The 26521-nt window shown below is 38.7% G+C and overlaps 1 long non-coding RNA gene across 1 annotated transcript; it reads right to left on the bottom strand.

The window, feature by feature from the left end:
- Positions 1 to 21732: 21732 nt before the first annotated feature.
- LOC149918516 (uncharacterized) lies at positions 21733 to 25675 on the bottom strand. Its single transcript, XR_016465537.1, has 3 exons — positions 25636 to 25675; positions 25109 to 25169; positions 21733 to 24713 (listed from the first exon to the last, which is right to left on the bottom strand). It is a non-coding gene; the product is annotated as an uncharacterized LOC149918516 (long non-coding RNA).
- Between the last annotated feature and the right edge of the window lie 846 nt (positions 25676 to 26521).

Raw genomic sequence — 26521 nt, 5'->3', positions numbered from 1 at the left:
GTTAATCTGCAATTAAAGTGTTTTTAGTAGAATAACACCTTGCTGGAATTGCTTGTTTCAATTGTTCCATTGCTACAGTGAAAACTGCAACAATTCCCCCTACACGTAACACTGAGAATTTTCTACTGCCTTTGTATTGCTAAATCAATAAGAGACGAGATTTATTCCTGGAACTGCAACAGATATTTTTTGAATTATAATTCTGTTCCACTTAAGAAGAGAGCACAGAACAGATTTCAGGTATTTCCAATACTAGTTGGGGCAGGAGACTTCAGGAACTGGGCACAAAATACAGTTTTTGTATAGTTCTACTCACTCTTTTTCTGCAACAATACCCAAAATACAGACTAGCACCTCTAATTTCACTAGACATTCAGTTCTCAGCTCTGTAGCCCAGCTCATGAGGATTGTATGCTCTGATGGAAATTTCAGGATTTTAGCACAGGGGCTCCTCTTCACGGTCAGTTGTGATGGTAGTATGGCATGAAGAAAGCTCTCAGAGCCCCAACAAACTCACTTTGTGAGCCTCAGGCATATTTGATCCTTGGAGACACTCAAGGTCAGGCTGGACGGAGCCCTGGGCAACCTGACATAGCTGTAGGTGCCCCTGTTCATTGCAGGGTAGCTGGACTAGATGACCTTTAAGATGTCTCTTCCAACTCAGTCAGTTGTATCGTTCTATGATTTCCTCATTGCTTTTAGTTAGAAGGAAGAGAGCTGGAATTCCAGCTGCTTATTGCTCAAAATGGCAGCTGAGCAAATTGCTGAATCCTTCCAGACAAGCATGCAGGGCAAAGCACCATGTGGCTCAGGAGGTGACATTTGGTTTCTTCCAGCACATCTCAGAGCTTGATGTTTCTCATTAGCTGCCATGCTGCTGCTGTTACAACATCGCTGGGAAACATGGTTGATTTTATATTTTTTTAATAAGGTTTGTACCTGCAATATTTAACAGATTCTCCTTGCAGCAGTCATTCAGAGGCAGCATGGCAGCTAGTGTACAAAATTCAAAGGTGGGCCTCACCTGAGGAGATTAGAAGTGGGTCAGTTGTCTGATCTGAACAGACCATCTGAGTGGTCTGAGCTTGGGTGAATCTGTGATTTTCAAATGAACTTTGCATTAAACAAACAGACTAGGTAGTCAGAATATCAGAATATTTCTCTGAAAAGCACGCCATAGTCATTCAAATATATGCATGTTTTTTTAGAGAACTTCTCAGGGATCTTGTCAATTCATCAAAAGAGTCTGAATGGAGAATATAAAAAAAGCACTTTACATCAAGCTGACATATTTTTTTTCTTGTGATATGGTAGGTTTCAAGATAAATAACAAAAAGTGGGTGGTAAAGCAGAACCCTACAGTTTTATTAAGCATAAATGACATTAAGTGTTGGCGTAAACTACAGAGTGAGTCAGTGCTGCTAACTGCAATTCATTATGTCCATCTCGTAGTCATATGATAGAATAGGAATGCTGTTCACAGTGCACACAGAAATGACTTGTCTTGGCAATGCTAGAAAACACACAGTCCCAAGGCATTACTGTGTAATAATTTCCCTAGCAAAGGAACAAAAAGTATGACTGAAGCCTTTCCTGACTTAGAAGTCGAGTCAGTTGGTTAAAGCTGACCTAATCTGCACTTCCATTTTAAGTTTTTAACCAATAGCTTTTGCTCTATGATATTGGTTTCAGGTTTGAGATTTTTTTTTTTTTTTTTTTCCCATTCATTTTTGTTGTTCTGTTTTGTTTTGTTTGATCCAAAGAGCAGCAGTTGAAGGATAAAGTTTTTAAGCACAGCAGGAGGTGAGTGGAGAAGAATTTGTCTTCATAGATTACATGTTTTCTTATATCATGCTTATTTACTAGTGAATTTATCCTAAAGATGGCAGGCAGCACATTTCCTTTATTGCCTATAACACCTGTCATATATGTTCGTGAATCATAATATGTATGAGTGAATCCCTAAGTAAAGAAGAAAACTGAATTACTATAATGGTAATTCAGGTATTGTATAATACCAGGTATTATACAAAACCCCAAGTATTAATTCTTATTATTTTACCTGTAGGCTTTAAAGCTCTTCAAAATAAATCAGAATGTTATTTTCCAGTTTTTACAGAAGAAGAAAATCAGGGCAGCCTATACTGTACAGTAGCCAAGGTTTTTTCTAACCACCCAACACTGTTGTAGGAAGATAGTTTAGCTACAACAACTGGGATTTCCAGAACTATAAAACTCCTTCTTGGATTAGAGAAAGAGTTCACAGTTGTATTCCCCATCCTGCCTTCCACTCTGGGAACAAGTTGCCCAGTGAGGTTCTGAACACTTCCTCCCTGGAAGCCAGGCTGGATGGGGCTCTGAGCAACCTGGTCTAGAGGAAAGTGTCTCTGCCTATAGCAGGGGGATGGAACTAGATGATCTTAAAGGTTTCTTGCAACCCAAGCCATTCTGCGATACTATGATCTTTGTGAATGAAACTGCTATAACTATTCAAGGAAATTTCTAGACAACACTACTGTTCAGCCTTTGGAAACATGAAGACTTGTGCTTCAGATGTGACCCACTCACTAGCCCCTCACTTTCCACACTTCCACTCTGGGACTTCCTTTGTATACATGCAGTCAGTGACCTTTTAACCAGATGCATCTGGAGCTGAAGGACATTGTGGTGGAGTGTTGAATAGTGACCCAGGAGCAAGTTTCCTAGCAATTCTGGTGTAGCAAGGAATCCCCTTAAAGGTTGTGTCTTTCAGTCATAATTTTACAGCAACAAAATACTCTTATTAAAAAAATAAATTAAAAAAAAAATTCCAGTAAACATAGTCAACTGTGACTAAGTACTTTTCTTTCCTTCCTTCCTCCCTGGCTTCTGTTAATCAGAGGACACAGCAAATTCAGCCATATTTAAGAGCTTCATATGTCTCACCGTAGAAACTGGTGACCTGATATTATCAAACCTAGAGGCAGAGACAGAGCCAGATAGAAAAACGCAACTCCCACCTACCACCAGAAACACCAGCTGCATAAATACTGCTGTCCTTATAATATGGATATATATTATGGATATGAGGCTGGCATTTCAGCATGAAAATCATGCATACTGCCAAAAAAAAGGGGAGGGCTGTCACTTAGCACAGGCATAGAAATCCTATAAAAATGAGCAACAATAGTTGCCTTCTTATGGTAATCTGAGATACCTTGAGCAATGCTGGAAGACACTATATAAATATTTCTGTGTACAGTATGCTTCATATGGGTTAGCAGCCTGAGGAGGATTTGGAGTCAGGCCATTGGTTCAGAAACTGTGCCAAAAAAGAAGCAATAGCAATGTTAAAGGCGCTGAACCAGCCAAAGGATGGTCACCTCACATCCTTACCAACCACCTCACAACTACCGGCAGGAAGAGGAGTGTCTTACTGAGTGCTATTAACAGCTCAAGGTAGAGCAATTAGAAGCACCTAACTGTATCAGGAGTTCAATCAGTTAGTAGCTTCACCTGTTGTACCCTTGTGCAAAGAGTGAATCTCCATCTATTCATAAGGAGCTGCAGTAGGCACAGATGAGCTAGATCCATGCTACAGGCACAGCATGCATGCTTTGGTTACTTATGCCTGCACCATATATAAAAAAAATATACATATGCATGCATGTATGTATATATATATAAACCAACCACTGAAGGCTGCTTTAAATCTTTTTCTTTCTAGCAGTTTGCAAGGCTGGAGAAAATGGGAAAGAAGAGGTACCAGGGAAAGGTGAGGGTTAAATGCTTCTCTCCCAAAAAATGACTTTTGGTTTGTTCCTTCTATATTTAGGATGGATGCTGCATCAAACTTCCACCAAATGAAACCAATTCAGCATTCCCCACGCTAACAGAGACTGATTTGTTCTGCTGTTTCTACTCTAGAAAGAACTGAGATCCTCTGGAAAGAAAAGTTGTTTCATGACTAATATTTGTGTTCTCTTGTCCCGTCACTGTGCACCATGGAGAGAACTTTGCTTTTGCCATATTCTCCCATGAGCTGGCTGAAGAGAGCAATATGATCCCCACTCCATCTTCTCTTCTTGTGGCTGAACCAGTCTTTCTTACTATGTCTTGTGCTCCAGACCTCAACCATTTTGGTGGCCCATCACTGGGCTCCAGTGTAGGAAAAAAACTGGACACGAGCTTGATTCACTTTAAGCATTATAAAATCTAGAAATGGGAGAGGTCCATTATGAATAAATCAGTCATGCATTGGAGATTGGAGTTTGTTAAATACATGAAGATGTGATTGTACACCTTTTCATGAATCAGAAATACCTATGTTTTTTTTTTAAAGGGCTTTAAAGTTTAGCAGCAGAATTCTCCTACTGGATATAAAAGTCCTTGAGCAAGAACAGCAGGACTTAATAATTTAAAATAAGATGTATGACAGAGTACTGGGCAGAAAAGTACTTCCCTCAAATGCTAAAAGTGCTAATATGCAGTAACCTAATGAGGACAGAAGGATGCCAAGGATCCATATGGTCTGCAGCACTTTCCACAGTGCAGTGTGAGGACAGGAACAGGTTCTACCAACTCATTACATATTCTCCTCATGCAGGCAAGCAGGAGCCCGCAGGTAGAACTTAAGGCTGGAGAGAATTTTGCCAGAATCCCAGTCAGTGCATCTTTCTTTACTTGGCATTGAGGTATTTACCCCTTTTCGGAACTGCAGGGGAGTTGGAAAGGGTTTTCCAGGAGGATCACAACAGTATGTTTCTTCTTGCCCTGAACTGATCTTAGAGCCCTAATAGTAATACAGCCCTAATACAGCTGTACATACCTGGCGTGATCTCCCCAAATGGCAGCTCCAAGTTCATGCTGCAGTCACATCTGAACTCTGCATAGCTTGAAACCCCATTTCCTGTTCTACTTTCAGGTCTGTCCAGAAAAGCAAGTTATGTAGCCTGGAAGTTGAGGTGTAGGCACCTATCAGCTTGTTTCTCAATTGGGAAAACCAAGAGCAGGATACCTGCCTCACAACTTGGATGTCACTTGTGTAACCCAAAGTGTATATCTGCTGTCTCTAATAAGCAAAGCCTATACAATTTACAGATCATTTACACTTTATTGAAATACTCTTCTACTTTTCTTATTGAAATATATGTATATTCATAAATAAGAAACCATAATGTAGCAAGAACTTGAATGCAGTATTAGGAATGCAGAATAAGATAGTGTAAAACTTAGTTCTGTGTTGTAAAACTCAAAAAAGCATTCTTTTACTATAGAAAAATCAAGTCAGTCTCTTTAGTTCTATTCAATACTGTCTACAACTATTTCACATGACAAATATAAGTATTAACATATCAATGCATAACAACCTTAAAGTAGATATTTGGTGTGGATAATTCAATGTGGTTGGAAAAAAAAAAAAAAAAAGAAAGAAAGAAAAAGCCTTCTAGGATGTGCTAACCAGTAAGCATGTGACCTTATATCTGCCCTTTTACACCACCACTAGTTTTTCATGTGCAAGACTCGCTGTATAAAAAGTGACAAGCAGTACTTTGTTTTAGGTTTTCAGCAACAAGTACTTTCTCTACTACCAAAGGACATTTCAGAGAGTCACTTCAGAGAATGCAAATTAAATCACAGAGTAAATGTCTTTCATCTTCCTTCATGTCGGAGGAAAAGTGCAGTCTTTCTAGCAAATATTCTATTTTGGCATCATTTGAAAAGAAAGCTTTAATTAACGGTACGTTCAGTTTTCTGATGTTGAGTACTATTCAGAAATGTAGGCATCTGCAGCCAGCTAGAGGCCATTAAACAAGCTTTTGCGCTCTGTTGACAGGGTTTTGCTTCAGTACAAAAAAAAAAAAAAAAAGCTCCAACAAAAGTCTCTCCAGCAGCTACAGAACAGAGTAAGAGAAGGCTAGGAAAGCATGTTAATATATCAGGTAATGCATAAAGGTGATAGAAAATTCAATTGTGTATAGATGTACTTAAAAGTTTATGTGAAATGAGAACAAAGTGATTCGTTTCTTTATTTGCTGACTGAATGATAAGTTTGCTTCAAAATTAATGTTGCAGAGTTGTTAGATAGGAGATGCAAAGCAAAATGAAGCACTAAAACAGTCCATGTCATCTCTTAAACCATACAAAATTGCTGATGTGGCATTGTACCTTTTCCAAACAAATATTATCTGAAAAATAAAGTGTATACATCTACATTACAGTCAGTTCAGTCCCTGATGATACAGGGCACTAACCACTATCAAAATAGGAATGAATATGCTGTGAACTTGATCCAATAAAGTGATCCAAAAAATCCTATAGTGCCTAAATTTGAAATGACCCATTTAATCTATCAGACAAGTGAGAACATTCTGAGCATCTGCTGCAGGCACTTGTACAATTGCATAATTCTCATGAGCAGGAACTTGAAAGGAAGGGAAAATCTCCATGCTGTGCATTCCAGGTTGTGATTCTTATTGTCTTTTTGTTGTTGTTTTTAAGACAGTGCTGAGAATGGTTTTGCACTTAAGCTTGGGATTCCCAGTGTTTAACTCTCTTCCAATGAAATGCTTTATGCACCACTGGAAAACTCCCATGCAGGTCTGAACGATCCTAATGCTTGTGCATGAGCACAGTGCAGTGCTGGCAGGCGGTTGCTAGGACTTCTTAGCAGATTCAGCAGCAGCCAGGCATGCATTCACAGCATAGCTGATTCCATTGCTATGCCTGCCAACTAGTGGACAGATGGGCAGTGAGCTCCTTAATTAGCAAAATCCATATCAAGAGTACATTTTCTACATGTTTTTTTTATTTTCCCTGCATATGATTAGGATTGATACTGTACTGGTAGAAATTTGATTTTTTGTATTATTTTCTACCTTCAGGTTGCTGCCTGTTCCTGGCTACATCTCTTCTATTGAACTTGATAGAAGCTGCAGGTGCCTAATGATCCAAAAGCCAGACCATTTATTTGAGTGCTTATGGGCAGATTTATGAGTCTCACTTGAAATCCTTATATATCTTAATGCTTTAATTTTAAATTTATATAGCACAAAATTCAACCACTGTGCAAGATAAAAGTCTAGCAATATATCCAAGGCCTTCTGATCCCCATAGCAATTGTAAAAAATTAGTCTGATGTGGGCAATGATTAGTAACATTAGACAGGATGATAGGGTGTCTTCATATGTCCTGCAGTATTTCTGTTTCTGCCACTCATTCTTTATAAAAGAGTTTTTGGAAAGTTTTGAGGTAGGAGCAGCTCTCCAGCAACACATGGTCAGAAAGGTGACTTCAGTTAGTTCCAGAAGGTCCCAGAAATGCAGGTTCATCTGTGGGCCAGCAACATTGGGGTTTTTGGTACGTGTTTTGGGGAGGGTTGGCACAGTGTGCAGAACCAGCTTTAGGACTTGCATAGTTTGCTAAATCTATGACATTGGGACATGCCAATGTGACTGCAATGATCATAAGTGAGAACAGAAGAGGCCTTAGAACATGTAGGAAATGGCTCTGTCTCCACCCAAGTCTCAACACTTCCTTCTTCTTAAATCAGATCATATCTTTTCACACACATGAAATTAAAGAAAAAAATATAAATTTGAGTATCTGTTGCTATGAACTTTAATATGAGAGCAGAGGATACTGAAGATGACAATTTTATCAAACATACCTGATGAGAAAAGAAGTCATCCTCAATATCAGTCATGTACAGATTGCAAATAATGGCACTGAGAGCCATTTGGAGATGTTAGTTCAACTGATCCAACCAATACCTATAAGCCTGTGTTCTGGACAGCAGTCTGAAGACATGAAGCTTGCTATGATTACACCCTTTAATGAGGAACAAAGAGGCACTCACCTGACTCCCCAGGGCTCTGAGAATTCAAAGTGGTGGAAGAGAGCAGAAGGCTGTTTTGGCTTTTTTTTCTCCACAAATAAGGTCACTGCTGTTTTCTGGCATATAGCACACACCTGTGCCATTCCACAAGAACTTAAAGAGAAGACTATTCTAGGAAGTATGTGAAGTAATCTAGAGCAAATCCAGCATGGCCAACAGTGATGAAATTCTGAAAAATCACCACACCTCTTCGGAATAGTTGGAGGATGTGAAAAAGGTGTTTAGGACAGTTTTATGAGCTCTTCTGACTGTGTGAAAACTGAGAAAGAAGCCAGATAAGTATGGATGATGTGACTTAATTGGAATGTAGGATGAGAAGAGGTCCGATCAGACAGGAACTGGCTACACTGGAAACTAACCTGCCATACAAACACCAGATGGGGGCTTCTTCAGGACATTATTCCCTCTCATGGTAAATGCCTATTGCCTAATTGCCCAAAACCTACGTTAAAAGCCCAAAGGCATTTTCTGTTTGGGACAATACAAGAGGTGATCACAGACCATAGCACCTTGCTGGGGATATTTCATTACCTGTAGCATGAGTACCAAATTATGCTATAAATCTTTAGAAATACTCATTCTACGTTTTTCATTAAAGTTATTTGAAAAATAATTAAACTCTAATTATATATTAAAAAAAAAAAAGTGAGTGGAGCAAAACTCTACAGTTAACTGCCTATGTCAGATGCTTTGTGATTAATTTTGTGACTGCCACATAATTACTTTTGTTAACACAGGAATATGCTTTTTGTTTATATCACGTCTACTAATTTCCATTCTCCATCCTGTGGACAAAAATTTCCCACTTAAGCATATTGGGCAATATCACTGCACTTCAGCTGAACAATAACTGGCTTCATAAAGTAACGTCTGTTTTCCTGGATCCACTCTATGCAGCGCACCATTCAAACATGTGATCACCATTCCTAGCCGAGGGAGACATCAGAAACCTCTTTCTTTATCAAATATTCATTTTTCTTGAACAGGTAATCCCTGAAGCCCTGATTTGAAGCCAGTAAGAAATTTCTATTTTAAAATAAAGAAAAAAAATCTAGCCCCAACCATTTTTTTTTTTTTTTTTAATGCAGAAAATTTCCAAAGCTCCAGCACACAGCCCAGTCTTAATTCAGGCAAACTGCTTAGTAACATCGTAAGAGGACATAAAAGCCGTGTAAAGAACAACTGTAAAAATAAGAGAACTGACTTATAAAAGCAGTTATCTGCCACGTGAATTGAAGAAAGCTAAGCATGCTGTTTCAGATAACACAGACAACACAGTACTTTCTAATTAAATATTCTTTCAGTGGATCTGTTACTGGGTGCAGGTAAAGACTGCTTCCTCCAGGAATTTCAAATATTTGCAAAGCGTGAGAGATAAAAAAGAAGAATTCAGAGAAGAGCATGACTATGGGAACACACATAGCTGCAGGGTTCCACCACTGATCTGTATTTAGAGCACATCAAAATTGTTTTTGTAGTAGATAAAAAGAAAAAAGAAAAGAAGAAAACCACTGCCACGAACAAAAAACCAACAGTGCCTTTATATGTTTTGCTTGTAGAAAGATGAAATGCACATTAATTGTCACATCTCAATATACAGAGGACCCACAGGCCTATCTATGCCCATGCTGAGATGGAGATGCACCCCCTAAACATGCATCCCTCCTGTTTCTTTTTCTTTCACATTTTTTGATAGAATTTCATTTTGATAAAATGAAATTGGTGCCAATGTAAATTAAACAATTAAATCTTCCATATGTCAAGATGGGAAAATTTACCACTTGTACTTTGTACTTTATATTTCTTTCTCCTGACTGAAGTAATTTTATCAACATAATACAGGCAGCAGGGCAACACTTCATAAGCCAGATGTTTATTGACCTGCGTGACACTCCAAGTGTTTTCCTCCAGCTTATTTGTGGTATGAACATAACAGATAACATCTGAAGTAATGTGGGAAAATAGGTCTATAAATTCAGTTGCTTTTGATTTTTGCTTCAGATCATTTTGATTTCACTGGATTTTGTTTCTTGCAGGTAAGAACCATAATTGGAAAAAAAAAAAAGACCAAAAAAAGCAATTGATCTTTCAGATAGTCCCCGAATTTCACTGTTGAATGCTAGAAGAGGGCATTTCAAAAGGGGTGAAACAAGAAAAATGTCAGTAACTCAATAAAAGTAAGGAAGATAACATAGCAAAATAAATGCTGTGTATTGTATAATTATCATTTTATTGCAAGATATTGCCATAGTCATTAAAACATTGTATGAAAATAATTGTTCTGAACTAAAAAAGCCGGAATGCTAATTGGTACGATGCTTCTAAAGTCAAAGGTATTACAGAACAATTTAGGCATGCTGGAGGTTAAAGATGCATAAACATACAGGAGAACCATTTGGAGAGTATTATGCCAAACAGTAATTAGCAATGACCAGAAAATTGTATATTTTTCTTTCTGTCTGTCATCTGAAGCCTCTAGAAAGGAAACATAAAAGACATGAATGGTCAGGCTTATTTGAAGAAGGATGCTCAGACACATCTGCTTTTTTGAAACAAGCAACATGCAGCCTTTGGCTAGGAGCTTCTCAGTTATGAATAAAGTGACTGCTGTAGAAATAACTGCAGCATCTACTCTTATTCCTCTACCCCCTGATATTTGAATGACTCTTCAGCTGGAAACAGTTGGCTGTACAGCTGATGTAGTGAAACAATCTGTGAGTGCCCCTCATTCTGTTCAGTGCAGTTACCTGGGTGTCATGAAACTCAACAAGGCTTTAAGGGCAACTCCACTGATATATTCATATAATCGTGGAATCACAAGGTTGAAAAGGACCTACAAGATCATCCAGTCCAACAATCCTCCCATTACCATTGCTACCACAAGCCATTAGACCATATCTCGTAGCTCCTTATCCAGACACCTCTTGAACACTGACTCCACCATCTCCCTGGGCAGACCATTCCAGTGTCTGACCACCCTCTGAGAGAAGAAGTTTTTCCTTATGTCTAATCTAAACCTCCTCTGGTACAACTTGTGGCCATTCATGATAGTGATCAACAGATCTGATTCATCTGTCTCAGATGAGGATGAAGTAATAATGAGCAGAAAGACGGTGAGACTCACACATTTTTGACTGTGGAAGGTATTTCTGAATTTGGTATGGCATCAGGCTAATCTTTCTCTCTACTAGAAAAAGAGGTTGTGGAAAATTTTATGTTATCTGAGCGATGCTTTGTTGCAGGACAGAGCTGTCTAGCAAAATTACCTTTCTGTCCTCTGTTGTTACTGCTAGAAAATAAATTTCTGTATGATTTTTCAATGTAAAAGCTACATGAGTTAAATAACTGACTTGCTACTAATTTCTTTTTCGTACAAAAAAAACTCAGCTGAAAATCTCAGCTGAGATTTTTTTCAGCTTACCACAGAATCAGAGTATTTCTTGAATACTAAAACAAATTGCTCTCAGGTACTATCTTTTTTATATATAAATTGAGAGCAGAGGATTAGGCTGAAATATTTGCTTTGCCCTGTGCAGCGGAAATGTTGAGTCATGGCCAGAACCAGATTGAGCACCTGGTGGGAAGGCAGGGCCAACTCAGGAGAACTCAGGTGCATGCAATGCAGCTGAGTGATGGGAATGGGGTGGAACCAGGATCCGCCCCTTCTCAGATCTCATTTAAGGGTTGGTAGTAGAGGTGAGGGTCTCTCTTGGTGGAGATCTTTGTTTACTGGAGGCCTTCCAAAGGTAAGCAGTTTTTCTTTGTGTATCTAGGGCTGCTGTGTTTGGGCTTGTTCGCATCTGCTGTGACCTAGGATTCTGCTATTACTGGTGTAAATAATAGAATCATGAAATAGAATCATGGAATAGTTTGAAGAGACCTTTAAAGGTCATCCAGTTGAACTCCCCTGCAATGAATAGGGATGCCTACAGCTATGTCAGATTGCTCAGAGCCCCATCCAGCCCGACCTTGAGTATTTCTAGGGATGGGACATCTGCCACCTCTGGCCAAACTGTGCCAGTACTGAAATCTAAATCTCTCTAGATATCTTTCTTTCAATAAGTAATGTGGATAAAAGATAATTATTCTATTTTCTGGCAACTTTGGGACTAGAGAAAATAATCCCCAGTGAAACTATTAGTTAAACTCAGGATTTCAGAATAGTTACGCTTCTTTTTAAAACTGTATTTATTGCCTGGAAAAGCACAGGTCTAGATATGTCTAATGGCCAGTTCTCACATAAAAACCATACTATTGTGTCCTTTATCCTGTCCTCCTTTTATGGATCTGAATAGATCAGCCTTAAAATAATGTAAACTGGATCTCATTTTTAATGATTGTTTCCTATTTTATCTTCAAATGCTTTAGAAATGCCACTAGTGTTTTAGTCTTTAGTACTTAAATTGGATATAAAGGAAGACAACAGTATATCTTAGTTAATTTCCACAGATCAGAGTTACTAATGTTCCTTAAATGAAGCATTAGAGAACTTTGCCTGGGGGATGTAATTTATAAACTTCTGTAGCCAATAAAGCTAGGATTGAGAAAAAGCTTTAAGTGAATAAATAAAAGTAGTAGATGGAAGTCTTGTTTTAGTATTAACATGTTCAAAATCAGATTATAGATAACATGCAAAGGGATAGGAACAAAAAGCACTTATGTTGCTGCTGAATTTCTGTTCTGCAGCACGACTTCATGCAGGTTACAGTGTACCCCAATAATGTGACAGCAAAGCATAGCTGTGAGAGGTGTCTGAAAATGCCAGATGGACTCCAGAAAACTGGTCTTAAAAAAGGATTAAAGTAGTGTGTGGGGGAGGGGATGTGTCTAGCGGATAATAAACATTACAGTGTGAGAGCTGCTTTGAGTTGGACAAAGCGTTAGCCAGCTCAGGTGGTGTAATTCTTCTTGCCAAAATCCAAATGCATGGTGCTGTGTATGGGTAAGAGATGCACAATAATTCATTTTATACAGAAAATGACAAATGCTGAAGTTGTTTCTCCTAGCTGGAGAGCTATCTTTTCTAAAGCCTCTTTCGTGTTTCAGTTTGAAGTCAATTGTTTAGAACAATAAAAGGGAAAGGAACCAAAACTTGGACTAAAGCCCATAATGTTTCCTGAAATGTATGTATAAGTAAGTACCAAAGATACTTAATGAGCATTAACTAAGCTGGAAAGAAGCTGAAAAGAATGAACAAGAAAAACAAAATAAACAGCAGCTTTTGATTGTCTTCAAAATTTCATTGCAATGTAAGGTATTTAGAGGTCCATGTGAAGTGTGTTATTTTTCTTGTCAATCAGATATATTTACATTCTTCTTGATTATTTGATTTCAAGAGAAACATTAAATGTTATTCAGCGATGATATGCAAAATATATAAACAAGCTATTAAATATTCATTTGTACAAGCTGGAGAGGTGGCTATCCATTTAGTATTTGTGGATTCCTATCTGTGTATGGTTACTATGAGCTTCATGAACAGAGGAAATACATTGTTCTTTGCACAAATGATCTACCAAGTAAATGTCTTCAGGTAACTTCAGCTCTGATACAGTTCCAGTCTTTTCAAAAGTGTTTTGTTGGTTACCTGAGGTCTAAATGCAAGAGGTCTTGTGGAATTCCTCACGTTTTGCTGTTTGTCTATATTGCTTCCTCCATTAGAGCAATATCATAGAATCACAGAATGGTCTGTGATTAAGAAGGACCTCAAAGATCACCTAGTTTCAACCCCTCCCTGCCACAGACAGAGTCACTAACCACTAGACCAGGCTGCCAAGAGCCACATCCAACCTGGCCTTGGATGCACCCAGGGATGGGGAATCCACAACCTCCTTGGGCAGCCTGTTCCAGTGCTTCACCACAATTTGTTTAGTGTTTAATTTTATCTTTGATAGTTTTCTTCCACTATGATGAGTGGTAACAAAATCATGAAATGTTTATTCCTGCAATGAGGCTTTATTTAAAGAGATACAAGTAATGTAAGTTTTAGGGGGCACAGATGGTTTAGCTTTAACTCTTCCTCCAGTCCCTATCAATTGTTCTAATAGGACATTCCTAATGCAGATGAAAGAAGGAGGCTTGCCTCAGGCTGCTTCTGATTTACCTTTATTTTACTTGGTTTGGGCAGTTTTAGATGTTGAATGTAATTTAGTAAGCCATAAATATACATGCACAGCATTTATGGGCATTATTTTAGTCCATTGGCTATACTCAGTCTACGTCTACTTACCATCTCCATCAAATCTGTCTCATGCATTTCAGGTTCATAGGTTGCTTGAAGACCCTTATGTTTCATTCTATAACTTAAGTGTTATTCATACCCTTTCTTTCCTGAACGATGTAACAAGTCCCAGGACTTCTGTAAGTAAATATACCTAACTTGCCAACCATGGTAATCTCATGCTCTCTCCACTGATGTCTGAATGCAGTGGTGGTTCTGACTGCCTAAAATTCATTTCACATACAAGAAGAAAATGACAGCCCCATTCCCTAGGATCCAGAGCAGTCTGTAGAACCTCACTCTTTTGGCTCCATCAACAGAGGTGTACAGAAACCTACTAGAATGCCTGACTGCTGAGTGGCAACATGAGGGACACAATGCGAAGTCTTGTGAAATTCACCTTGAGTATTCTCCCAGTGTCTCTACTGACTTGCTCGAAATGCTTCATGTATATATGCTAGGATCATTGCTCTTTAAGACAGTAAAATTAATAGATTTTTATATTAGGCCCCTTCCAACCCAAATCTTTCTAGAATTAATTTGTCTTCCTGTGCATTCACCATAGCATTTTCTGTTTTAAACAAGATTACCTCTTTTCCCCAGTTAAGAGGAGTAATATTTAGGCGCTCTCCACTACTACCATTTTTTTTTTACTAGTAAATTTCTATTTTCATTTTAATATACTAAGTATTCATCTGTAGTCCCTCTCTACACATTATATTTTTAATAAAACCATATGTTTCATTGCTATTGATTATGCATTCCTTATAACTGCATCAAACATGACAAAAGCAATTCCTTCTGATTAATTGCCAGTTTATTTTAAGAAAACAAATACTGTTTCTGTGCAGATCTTTAGGAAGTAGGGTTTATTTTTTCTTAAGATTTGTTTATTTAATAGGCTGAACATCAACTCAGTATGAAGATACCTTGTACTTCAACATTTTTTGCTTAACATTTACAGTTGCACCAAATTTTCAACAAGCAGTGAGTTGAATACAGAAATTTTATGTTCTCCACTTTGTATGTTCCTCATTCGTGTTTACTGTGGGCTTCACTATCTTAGTAATTTATTCCATTATTTTCTTTATTTTGTAGTTAGTTACTCTTTATGTTTTTTTCTTTTACACTGAGAATCTAAACAGGCATGAGAATACAACATGCACGAAATGACTTGTTTTAAGCATCAGGGTATGTGGTCACAGAATCAAAAGACAGCTGAATTGAGAAGGGGCCCCATCTGGACTCATCCATTCCTTAAAGCAGGGGCAACTAGAGCAAGTTACTCAGGTATGTCTAGCAGACTTCTAAATATCACAAAACAGGAGGACTCCAAAGTATCTTTGGACAGCCTCTTTTTGGATTCAACAATTCTCACTTAAAGATTAAAAATGTTCAAGTGTGATTTCCTGTATTTCATGTTGTCCCATTGCCTTTTGTTCTTTCACTGAGTATCACAAAAGAACACAGCTCCACAGGTAAATCCCCTCCTCAGGTAGTCACATACATTGATAAGATTCCCCTGATCCTCCTCCAGCTGAACAATCCCAGCTCTCTTTGTCTCTCCTCCTATGTCAGATGCTCCAGTCCCTTTGTCTTTGTGGTGCTTTATTGCATTACTTCCTGTATGTCTGTGTCTCTTTAGTACTGCGGAGTCCACAACTAGATACAACACTGCATGCTGTCTTCTCACCCCTACTCAGGAAGAGGGAAGGATCATCCCCTCTTGGCTTGCTGGCAGCGCTCCCTTTAAGGCATCCAAGGATGCTGTTAGCCACCTCTGCTGCAAGAGCACAATGTTAACTCATGGTTAACTACTTGTTCACCAGTATTCCCTGGTTCTGCTTTAGGAGGCTACTTTTCAGCTGTCTTAAAGTTATCTTTCCCCAAGGCAGAATGTTGTTTTCTTTTGTAACATATAATGAAATACCTGTTGACCCAGTTTTCTAGTTTGTCAAGGTCCTTTTGGTGTATTAGAAACTCCTATCAGTTTCCTACTGCCAGTTTCCTGAATATGCACTGTATTCCATCATCAATAATGAAGAGGTTAAACAGTCCTGGCCCCAGTATTTGAGGTCTAAGGTATACCATTAATGACTGGCCTCAAGATGGAATTTGTACTGCAGATTGCAATTCTTCTGAGCCTAGTGGTTCAGCCAGTCTTCAATCCATCACACTGTTCCATTTATCTATCCCATACTTTATTAGCTCATGTATGCAGAGGTTATGGAAGACAGTATCAAAAGCTTTTCTACAAGCCAAGACAAACCACATCCACTGCTTCCTAATCCACCCAGCCATCTCACTGCAGAAGGCTAACCAATCAGCTAAGCGTGTTTTCCTCTCTGTGAGTAGCTGGCAGCTATTCACAGTTACTTTCTTACCATTCATACACTTGGATATATCTTCCAGGATTATTTTCTCAATCACTTTCCCAAGAATTGATATGAGGGTGACTGACTTATACCTCTTGGTATTTTCCAAGTTTCCCTTCCTAAAGACAAGAGTGACATTTGCTTTTCTTCAAGTCCTCAGGAACCTCTTCTAGTTGATGTTTCCAAGATTATTGAGAGTGGCCATGCAATGACATAAGATCAATCAGTCCTTGTGTAAAGCCTACTGAGTAGTCATTTTCCTGCCTTGCCAGCTGCTGATCCATATATAGAAATGATTTTGTTTTTTCTCCTGCTGGGGTATCCTTTTATCTTTCTGCTCAGCTTATAGTTTATTTTTTGCTTTCTTCTTGGTTCTTTCTATTAGGTCGTGTTTATAACAAGTATTACTATATCAAAAGGCAAAAATTTACCATCTGATGCCATGAACTTCACCAGTAATGTTCAGTCATTCTTCCTGAATAAGTGGAAGTTTAGGTGTAATTTTAGTTTTGATCTACATTTCATTCTTTGTAAAATAGAGGCATGGGATTTTAAGGAATAAATAAAGCCAAGATGCTGACGTTGATTCCTGTACTTGACGTAACCATAAAGTACTATTAATATCAGATTGTTTGCCAAAAGTTTTATTTATGGTAATAATAACTAGACAATACAACAGGATTTTGGGAGTGAGAGTCTGTCAGTTTTCTGTATAATCAGAAGCTTCTTAGATATGAGTAGTGCTTTGATCAGCTATAAAATCATAACTTGTGTGGCATGATAGCATCACTACAGTATCTTCTGCCTGGAAGTTTTTATGACAAGTATTTATACTGAGCAGCTTGAAATTTAATTTCTAAAGGTTTCAAAGCTTGAACTTACTTTGACTATCTTTGTGTATCACACTTACAAGGCACTGTTAGAAATTAAATGTTTTAGTAAAAAAGAAACACTGCACTAGAAGGACACGCAGCTGGATATGGAGCTAGATGTATGCTGGTACTGGTGGACACAACCTTTACAAAAATTAAACCCAGTGAATACATATATCACTTTTGCTGCAACTTTCATCATCCACTAAATCATTACAAATGCTCCTAAGTCTTCCCACAGTCAAAATCTCAAGAGACAGTCACTGTAAGTCTGGCTCACCAGTGACTTCAAGAAATGAATGTACAGTCTGTTCAATGTAGAGAATAAAAATATAACAAAATATCAGTTAAAAGTCATAATGCTTTGACATGCAAAAGTACTGTGGGGTGATAAGTTGCCATGCCTCACCTCCTGTGAGGTAATCTCCACATGCACATTTGCAAATGTAATACATTTATGGGTAGTTATCTTAGCAATTAAAATGTGATAGACTAGTTCATTTTTACTTGAGGTGAAAGACACACACTGAGAAGTTCACATGGAATTGAATATTTTCCAGATATAAACAGATCAGGTATAGAATTTTTTTTTCCCAGGAATATTGTTCCTCCTTCAGAAAGCTGCTGGTTAAGCAGATCTTGTGTCAGTCTTTACTTAAAATCACAATGGACTTATCCTTAAGTTTGTCCAGTCTGTTGTGTTTAATTCCCTCATCCTCACAGCTAAATACTCAATTATTGTTAGAACTGATAAAGAAAGCACAGCAGCTGGCATGCTTAATGTGCAGCACAGTACGTTAGTGTGATAGCATCAAGATACACGTGAAAAGAATGGGTGCTCTATCCTCCTCATTCTGCTCCAACACTTAGATAAGGGTTAACAGCTACTCCAATGTAAGTGTGAGGACAATGAACAATGAGTCACACTGTTCATTTATGAAAAAAAAAATGCAGAATTTTTGTACTTTAGATGCTGATAATAGCTGTTTTCTCTCTGATATAGACAAGTAAAATTAAAAGGGGACAGAAACCAGCTTTTGAACAGACTAACTGGAAGGAGCAAGCAAGAGCCTCTTTGGGGAATGGTAACTAAGTAACTAACTAAATAGGTTGCAATTTAAGAAGATGAGAGAGATGGAGAAGGTCTCTAGGGTGTTGGGAAACTGATTACCAATGTATGTAAGAAGAGCAGAAACCCAGAATAAAGCAAGAGATGTCAAGGGCATACCTATGAGAGCAAGACACGTAGGACTATTTGGGAGCAAGATTTCTGGAGAGCCAGGCAAGCTATGATTTCTAAACAAAGAATATGCCTCATGGTGACTGTTTCTAATATTTCCTAGAAAGTGAGATGATGTTTACTCTCTTTTGAACTACCAAGACTGCCACTATTGGACTGCTCTCCTTTTCTTTTCCTGATGCGGTGCCTCTAAATATAGCTACCCACCTCTGCCGAAGACAATGAATTTGCTTTTTACAAGCAGCATTGAAAAAATCACCTTTCAAACTTTTATGGAACTACTGCCAAAGTAATATTTGCGTATTTTACAACACAGTAAACCTTTTCTTGTTTGTTTGTTATGAGGTTCCACAGTGTGATGTAACATGAGATTTATACAAAGATGTTAAATCCTGAAGATTTGCTGCCTGAATCAGTCTTTTTAGGTTACAATTTAAAAATTAAGAATGCAACTACAGTTGTAAAGTGGGAAAGGATCATGCAAATACAACTATGTATTAACAGTTTAAACTGTGGTGTGACAACTGTATTTTAACCCCATGCCTTTCTAAAAAATCTCTTATGCTAACTGCTTCCATGAAACATTTACCCCAATCTGGATATGTTTGGGTAGTTCACCCAAAATGATTTACTCTGTCTGCACTGTGATTGATAATCTGATTAGTTTTTCCTAAACACAATTTACTTTGTAAAGTGACAAACATGCTTTGTCTGAGACAGATGTGGAGAAGTACTCTCACTCTTTACGAAAAAAAAATAAAAACAAGGACAGCTGTAAGCCTGCAATATCTGTCACTAGTCCCAGCTCCTATGCACTGGTTCCTGGCACAGTTTAGGCTGATTAAGTTATGACTATCTCATGGGGCTGCTCTGTGGTTGGCTGAATTGCCTGAAATCTCCACTATGCTGAGAGCTGCATCATTCTTTACAGGGATCATTCTTTACAGGGAACCCTGAAGGTGAGACTGTGGTTGGATTTAGGATGTTCACAATAGTTTGTCATGTCCTTAAGCCATTTTTGATGTTGTATAGTGGGGAGACAACAAGGTTTTGATAGTGGGTGGGTCACAAGGGAGGACTTCGTGAGAGAAGGGTTACCTCATGCTGTTTCCAGCCAGTTTCACCACAAGACACAGTTTAGCCTATTGGAGAATCAGTCAGAGGAGTTTGTGGTGCTCCTGTTAGAATGTATTTAGAAATGGCAATAAATGCCAGAAGAAACACCAGGACAGAAGAGCATGAGGTGTTCCAGCGTGAGCCTAGTAACACCTCTGGAAGAACTGTGGCCCATGGCACAACCATGCCAGAGCAGGTACCCCAAAGATCTGCTGTCCCATGAATAACCTGTGCCAAAATTGAGGAAACAAGAACAAGAAGCAGTAGAAGAAAATAGTGAGAAGGAAGGCATAGCGATAAAGGCATCTCTATATCCTGACCCCAATCTCCTGCACAGCCCACTGCATTACCAATGGAACTGAGCATAACCAGCTGTGATAACAAGGGGAGTGGAGATGAGAAGGGGGAGGAGAAGTAACTGGCAGAAAACTGAGCCTGGGAAAGGGAGGAGAAAGGTGTTTTCCCAAAGTCTTTAAATGCCTGCCTCCTTTGTTTCCTTCCTAATACCCAAATCAGTAACTGAACATTTTTAATTAAATTCCCTAAGCTGAATCTGTTTTGCCCACAACAGTACTGGTGAATGATCTCTTTCTGGGCTGGAAGCAAGCAGCTGGGTGGGTGCTTGGCTGACAGCCAGGGCCAACCTGCTACAGAGATCCCCCCCAAATGTTGCCTTGGCATTTTAAACTAGCAACTGCTCACTTCATAGTGCTTTTGTACCACAGTCTCTACTTCAGCAGCTCTTTTTTTTTTTTTTTTTGCTGCAAAAAGACAATGTGCAACTTAATTTAAAATGAAGAGTACACAGAAATTATTATTCCTCTTATTAAGATACAAAACACTCAAGAAAGTAGGGTTATGTTTATATATTTTTAATTCATATAACAACAAAAGCTGATGTAGTGCCAAAAAGCTTCAGTTTCAAGTGTTTCTAATGTTACAGTAGATCTAGACTTCTACTACCCAAGCAGTATAGCGCTACTTCAAAAATGCTTTTTTTTTTTTTTGCCCCTCACCTATTACTTTACTGTACAGCAGTTCCATAATAACATTCTTCCAGTGGCCAGAATTCTGACTCAAAATTCTCAGTTTGAATTTCATTATGATCATTTCATAGATCCATGTTATATCCATGTTATCCTTCCAGCACTGCCCCTTAGCTGAGGTTGGATATGAGGAAGAATTTCTTCTGGTGAGGCAGTGGCACAGGCTGCCCAGGAAGGTGGTGGAGTCATCATCTCCAGAGGTGTACAAGAACCGTGTGGATGTGGTTGGTGGGGATGGGCTGACGGCTGGACTGGGTGGTCTTAGTGGTCTTTTTCAACCTTGATGATTCTATGATTAGCTAAACAGTTCTTTTCTCCCCCTCACAGTTACCCCTTCTTATACATTTATGTCATAGTGGTTAGTAAAAGAGATAAAAAGAATAGTACTAGGATGCTAGGATGGAATCTTTCTGGGGCCTGCACTTCCAATCAGTACTAGTTACTATTTTCTTTAATGATTATGGCAAAAGCAGCATAGAATGTGTCGATTTTACACACTTGGGAAGCATCAACAATGCAAGACGGGACTAAAAATATCATTTAAATGTATGAATTTACAGAGTGGAAAAACAGTCCTAATGAAACGTGTGAGCTTAAAATGCAGGATGCTGTGCTTAAAGACTTTCCTCTAAGTTGGGTACTTGTAGTTGAAAATGTGATCAATACATTTGGACCAATGGGCAAAGGGAAAACACCACGTGAGTAAAGGTACTGCAAAGGTATTGACTATCTCTGCCATCTCAGAACAGCACTCACAAGGATTTTATTGGAATTGCAGCTGAGCAGTTTCTGGCACTATTTCTTTAAGTCTGAAGGGAGTACAGAGAAGGCCTAGTAGATCAGAGAGTAAAGAACTCATTTTCTGAAACATTTATTTGTTTAACCTCAATCTGTGTTTTATTTTCTAATTCCCCATGCAATTACCAAACTATATACTTCAAATCTACTGAAAATCAAATGTAAGGGTATTGAATGAAGTTGTTCTGGTTTAATTTTAGTTTTTCTTCCCAACACAGTATCTTTATTTTTCTAATTTTCTTCTTCCTCTGTACTTTTGCCAAGTATGGAAATCAACACGAATCTCCATGTTGCTGCTCTCCTGCTGTGCAATTTCTAAACATCAGGTTCATAAGCAAACTAATCTTGTGCTGCATATTGCTGTAGCCAGGCTGCTTCCATGATGCGAAATAGTATATGTACAGCTACACTGCTTTTTAACTAACACACAACAAAGGTTTAGAGCTTTTATTTTAAATCCAAGCTGAGCCAGGACATCACCCAACATTTAAGTGGAGATCGCTGGCAGTGAAATTCCTCTGCTTGAAAAACTGTTCAATGACTGTGACTGAGCACTCACAACCAAAACTCTCGTCTAAAAAAGCAGCCCTTAGAATCTGTTTGATTTTATTGCTTTCATATACCACAGCCTTTCCTCTCAAAAGACTAAAGAGACTTTCCTGTATCCTTGTGGTGATAAAGGCTAACCACATCCTGTGTTGTACTAGGAATGGTGTAACCAGCAAGTCACATTTAAGTGATTTTTCTTCATTACTTTGTAAATATGAGACCACATCTTGTGCATATTATCAGTTTTGGTCCGCCCAGTAACAGAAAGATATGGACATAATGGAATGAGCACAGTGGAGGGCCACCATGATGACCACAAGGCAGGGGCACATCACATTCAAGGAGGTGATGGAGCCATGTTTCTTCAACCTGGGTAAGGGAAACCTAATGGGGGCTCTGTTTCATTCTTTTGCCTGTAGGGTGATGGGGACCATTTCTTAGTAAACAGTGAAGAAGTAGGAAGCAATTATCCTAAGTCACAATAACAGGGATTTTGTCCCAGTCTTAGAAAAGATGCTTTCACTGAGAGAGTAGTCACACGCTGAAGTCAATTGCATGTGTGAGTTCCGAAATCTCCATTGTTGATGCTATTAAAAACTCAGCTGGACAAGGTCCTGGGCAACCCAATATACCTTCAGATTTGTCCCTGCTTTGACCATGCTACAGCCAATCTGACCAGAGGAACTCCTTTCCAATCTGTCATGCCAGCCCAATTCAGCCTGCTTCCATGAATAACAGGGTGAGGGGACCCACTCCCCAGGAAAGGGGAAGATAGTGAGATGGGCCTAAAAACAAAAGAGTGGCAATAAGCTAAGGGAAAAAACTAATATAATAAATATGAGAGCGGAATGCAAGATAACACAATACAGTACAATATAATTGGAACTGAAGCTAACAGATTAAATGAAGGAGAGAGAGTGTGTCCAAAACCAAAGGCCTTACTCTAATGTTGAAGGCAAGATGGCTAGAGAACACACACTGCAGAGATGAGCAGAGAAAGGAGAGCCAGTTTTGTGACATCCAAACAGTTTTATATTTCCCTCTGAAAACAAAAATGGAACAGTGAGGTCTTCTGGAAGCTGGACGACTTCTCTTCTGAGAAAGGTACATGGAACTATCAACAATCCACAGACCTGGAGCATTAACTCTCTAACTCCCAGTGGACTACATCATGTCATGACGTGGAATATCACCCCTTATTCCACATCAAAAATATGACACAATCTAAATTAACCAGTGATTCTAGCACACCTTGCCGCTTAACTCTTTGGAAATCTATGAAAGAATCTGCTAGTGTTATTTGTTTTAGAAGCTGATGAAGAGATGCTTCCCATCTAATGTCTTACCTTCCCTCATGGAGGAGGACTGTGTTTTTGTTGGTTTTTTATTTTCCCCTCCAGACCCACTCTTGTGACACACCTATCCATCCTACTTAAAAAGGAGACTTCATTCATGTAGACCTCTCTCTTCCTGGCACTGATATTAATCTTCAGCTCTTCCCTTCCAGATTTTAAATGACTGAAATCCCATCTGAGGGTGACAGAGGGTGCCAAGTTATCTCCACAGGAGAAACAACAGTAAGCAACTGGGTTGCATTAAGAAGTGAATGGCTAGCAGATGTATGCAGATTGTTATTCCCCTTTAGTTGGTGCTGGTGAAGCAGTACCTAGAGTATGGTGTCTTGTTTCACCCACTCCACTTCCTGGCTGTTGAGAAACTATGGCAGGGGGACATAAAGATGGAAAGGAGCTCAGGGCATAGTTCTTCACATGTGAGAAGCACTCCGTTTGGTTTTGTAAAGAAAAAAATGATCTGAGAGTGGCCTACAACCATCTGAAGGCCAAGTACAAAGATGATAGAGCAAAAAAAAAAAAAAAAACTAAACTAAAAATAAACTTTTCTTGATGGATGATACTGCAAGGGGCAACAGCAGCCATGCGCAGCATGGGAAGTTCCAGTTGGGCATCATTATAAATGTCTTCACTGGTAGTGCAGGACTGGAGCAGTGAAATTGTGCAAACTCCATTCTTGAAGGTTTTCAAAACTTGGCTAGACAAACTCATTGCTGACCTGATCAGTTGTTGAAAAGTTCTGCTTCAATACAGTAGGTGAATGAGGTGACTTCCAGAGGTCCCTCCAACCAACACTTTCATATCTCCAGATTCTAGTTCACAGATTCCTGTACTGCTTTGTTATCCCTCCTGTTGCATTCCCTGGTTGCGTTTCCACTTCCCACCTCTTCTCAGAAACCTAACTCCCTTTCTTCCCAGAAACAAATCTTCTATTTCTACTTGTTTTGTTTGTTTGTTTGGCTCATGCTCTTCAGTAATTTAAACTTGTTTTTCAGCTGTGCTCTTCATCCACTGGTGATCTCTTTCTCCATTCTGACCTCTTGACATATGTGTTTTGGGTCATCCAACTCATACAAGCATCTCTTCTCCATGTCATCTCATTTATTAGGTGTCTGTAAATCTCAAGTTGCCTGCACAGCCTCCTCTCTCCTTTCCTTTGCCCTGTATTTTCGTATCACTCTTTCACCAATCCTCCAGGTGCAGTGCTAATCCTCAGATCTTTTCTTCTGTCTGGCACCACTTCATCAGTTGGTAATTTCCATCAGGTACCTATTCAAGATTAGAAAATATATCCTACTGCTTCTGTATTGAATGCCTTTCACATCTGTTCTATTTTCAGTCAGATTTTCTTTCATCAAAGACACTATTTTTCTATCCCTTGCCTGTTTTTAATAATAGATTGTGAAGGTTTTGGTTTTTTTTGGTTTTTTTTTTTTTTATGTTGAGTCAACAACAATTTATGTGAACATGAAAATATACAGTAACTTGTGAAGACTACTAAGTTTCTGACCGTTTAAAAACATCTGGTGTTTAAATTTTTTCTGAGAGTAAAAGATCAATTCAGATCAAGTTTCCTAAAATGTAAAGAGAAAATTGTGCCTGCTTCAACTCACTCTATTAAAAAACAAACATTTTTAATAGTCTTTCTTTGATTTTATACTCACTGTACTTTCCCCAACATCCACTACTTCCATTGTTAAAGCTCAGCAGTTAATTGTCCATTAGCTGCAATTAAAAGCACAATGTTTCAGCTGCATGCTGTCTTCTTTACTTAGCTCCCCCAGAGGAGACTGTAAACTACAAACTGCAACAAAGCACAGATGACACAGACTTAAACCAAGCCACCTACCATCAGCCATTGAAACCTTCTATCTGCTTTGAAATTAGATGGGAAACTGAGAGAGCATGTTGTAAGTTTTAATATTAGTTGAAGTTCTCTGAATCAAGGATTCCTGGACTTTCAGTTTTGAAAGAGGTGGTTCAGTGGTAATTCAAATAGAGATAAAACATCTAAAAATAGAATCCTCTAATCATTATTCCTATTTGCCATGTAATTTTATGTCCCTTGTCACTATATTTATATTCTGCTGACAAAGAAACAAAATCCCTTCTGACAGGTTATTGGCAACATCAGGTAAAGTGTTCACAGGTAGGCTTAGTAGTCGCATATAGAAAGAAGAGTTGAACTCACCCAAACTGATGAAGGGACTCTCACAGCATTCCTTCTTAGGAAGTAGCATAGGTCTAAACTTCTCCCTTTAGTGGCTGGCCCTTATATCAGCCCAGATGGCTCCACTGTGGGTCCTCCCTATCTGGTCATGTGAGGAACACAGGAGCAAACAATGTGCCTGCGTTCCCTGGGCCAACCACAGCCCTTTACCAGGTGCTCAGTCGCCACTTCGTGCCATGACCTGTGGCTCTACATTTACAGTAATAGTCTTGCAATGTTTTGGAATAGCACTAGAATAGGTGTCACAACATTGAGACTGTAAGTAGAAATGCTGAAACAGAATGAGGAAGCGCAAAGAAGAGTTTCTGCTGATGGTTGGATACAGTATAGCTGAAGAATAACAATGTATCTTATTGCTTGTTTCTTTAGCTTTGTTTATATTAGAGCACTCTCTTTGGATCTTTCACTGCTTGTATTAATTCATATTTAGTCTGCTTTTTCGTTTGTTAGTAGGTGCAACACTGTACAAACAGTGATACCACCTCATCTAGTGCTCCATGCCTGTCCCAGGAGTTGGGTACTAAAAGGCCTGTTAAGAATATGCTGCAATAAAAGCAGCCATTTTCTTCCTACTGTGAGTTCATGTTATTGCCTCGGCACGACTTTACGCACTAATTTTCTGTAAATTTTAGTCTTTGGAACATGCAGACATCATTCAGCCACACAAAGGAAGATAATATCCTACAACAGAGTGTCCACAGGCTCCTCAGAGTGATCCTCTTAGGACCTCTCTCTTTTATCATAATGATTTGAAAAACAAAAACAAAACATAAAAAGTACAAAGGAACTCATGAAGGTTATCAGGGCTTTGACAGAAGTTTTTATCTGACCTTTTCTGGACTTGAAG

This window comes from Phasianus colchicus, chromosome 3 (genome assembly GCF_987193195.1).
Source record: "Phasianus colchicus chromosome 3, bPhaCol1.hap1.1, whole genome shotgun sequence".
Lineage (NCBI taxonomy): Eukaryota > Metazoa > Chordata > Aves > Galliformes > Phasianidae > Phasianus > Phasianus colchicus.
This window is presented reverse-complemented; position numbering and strand designations above follow the sequence as displayed.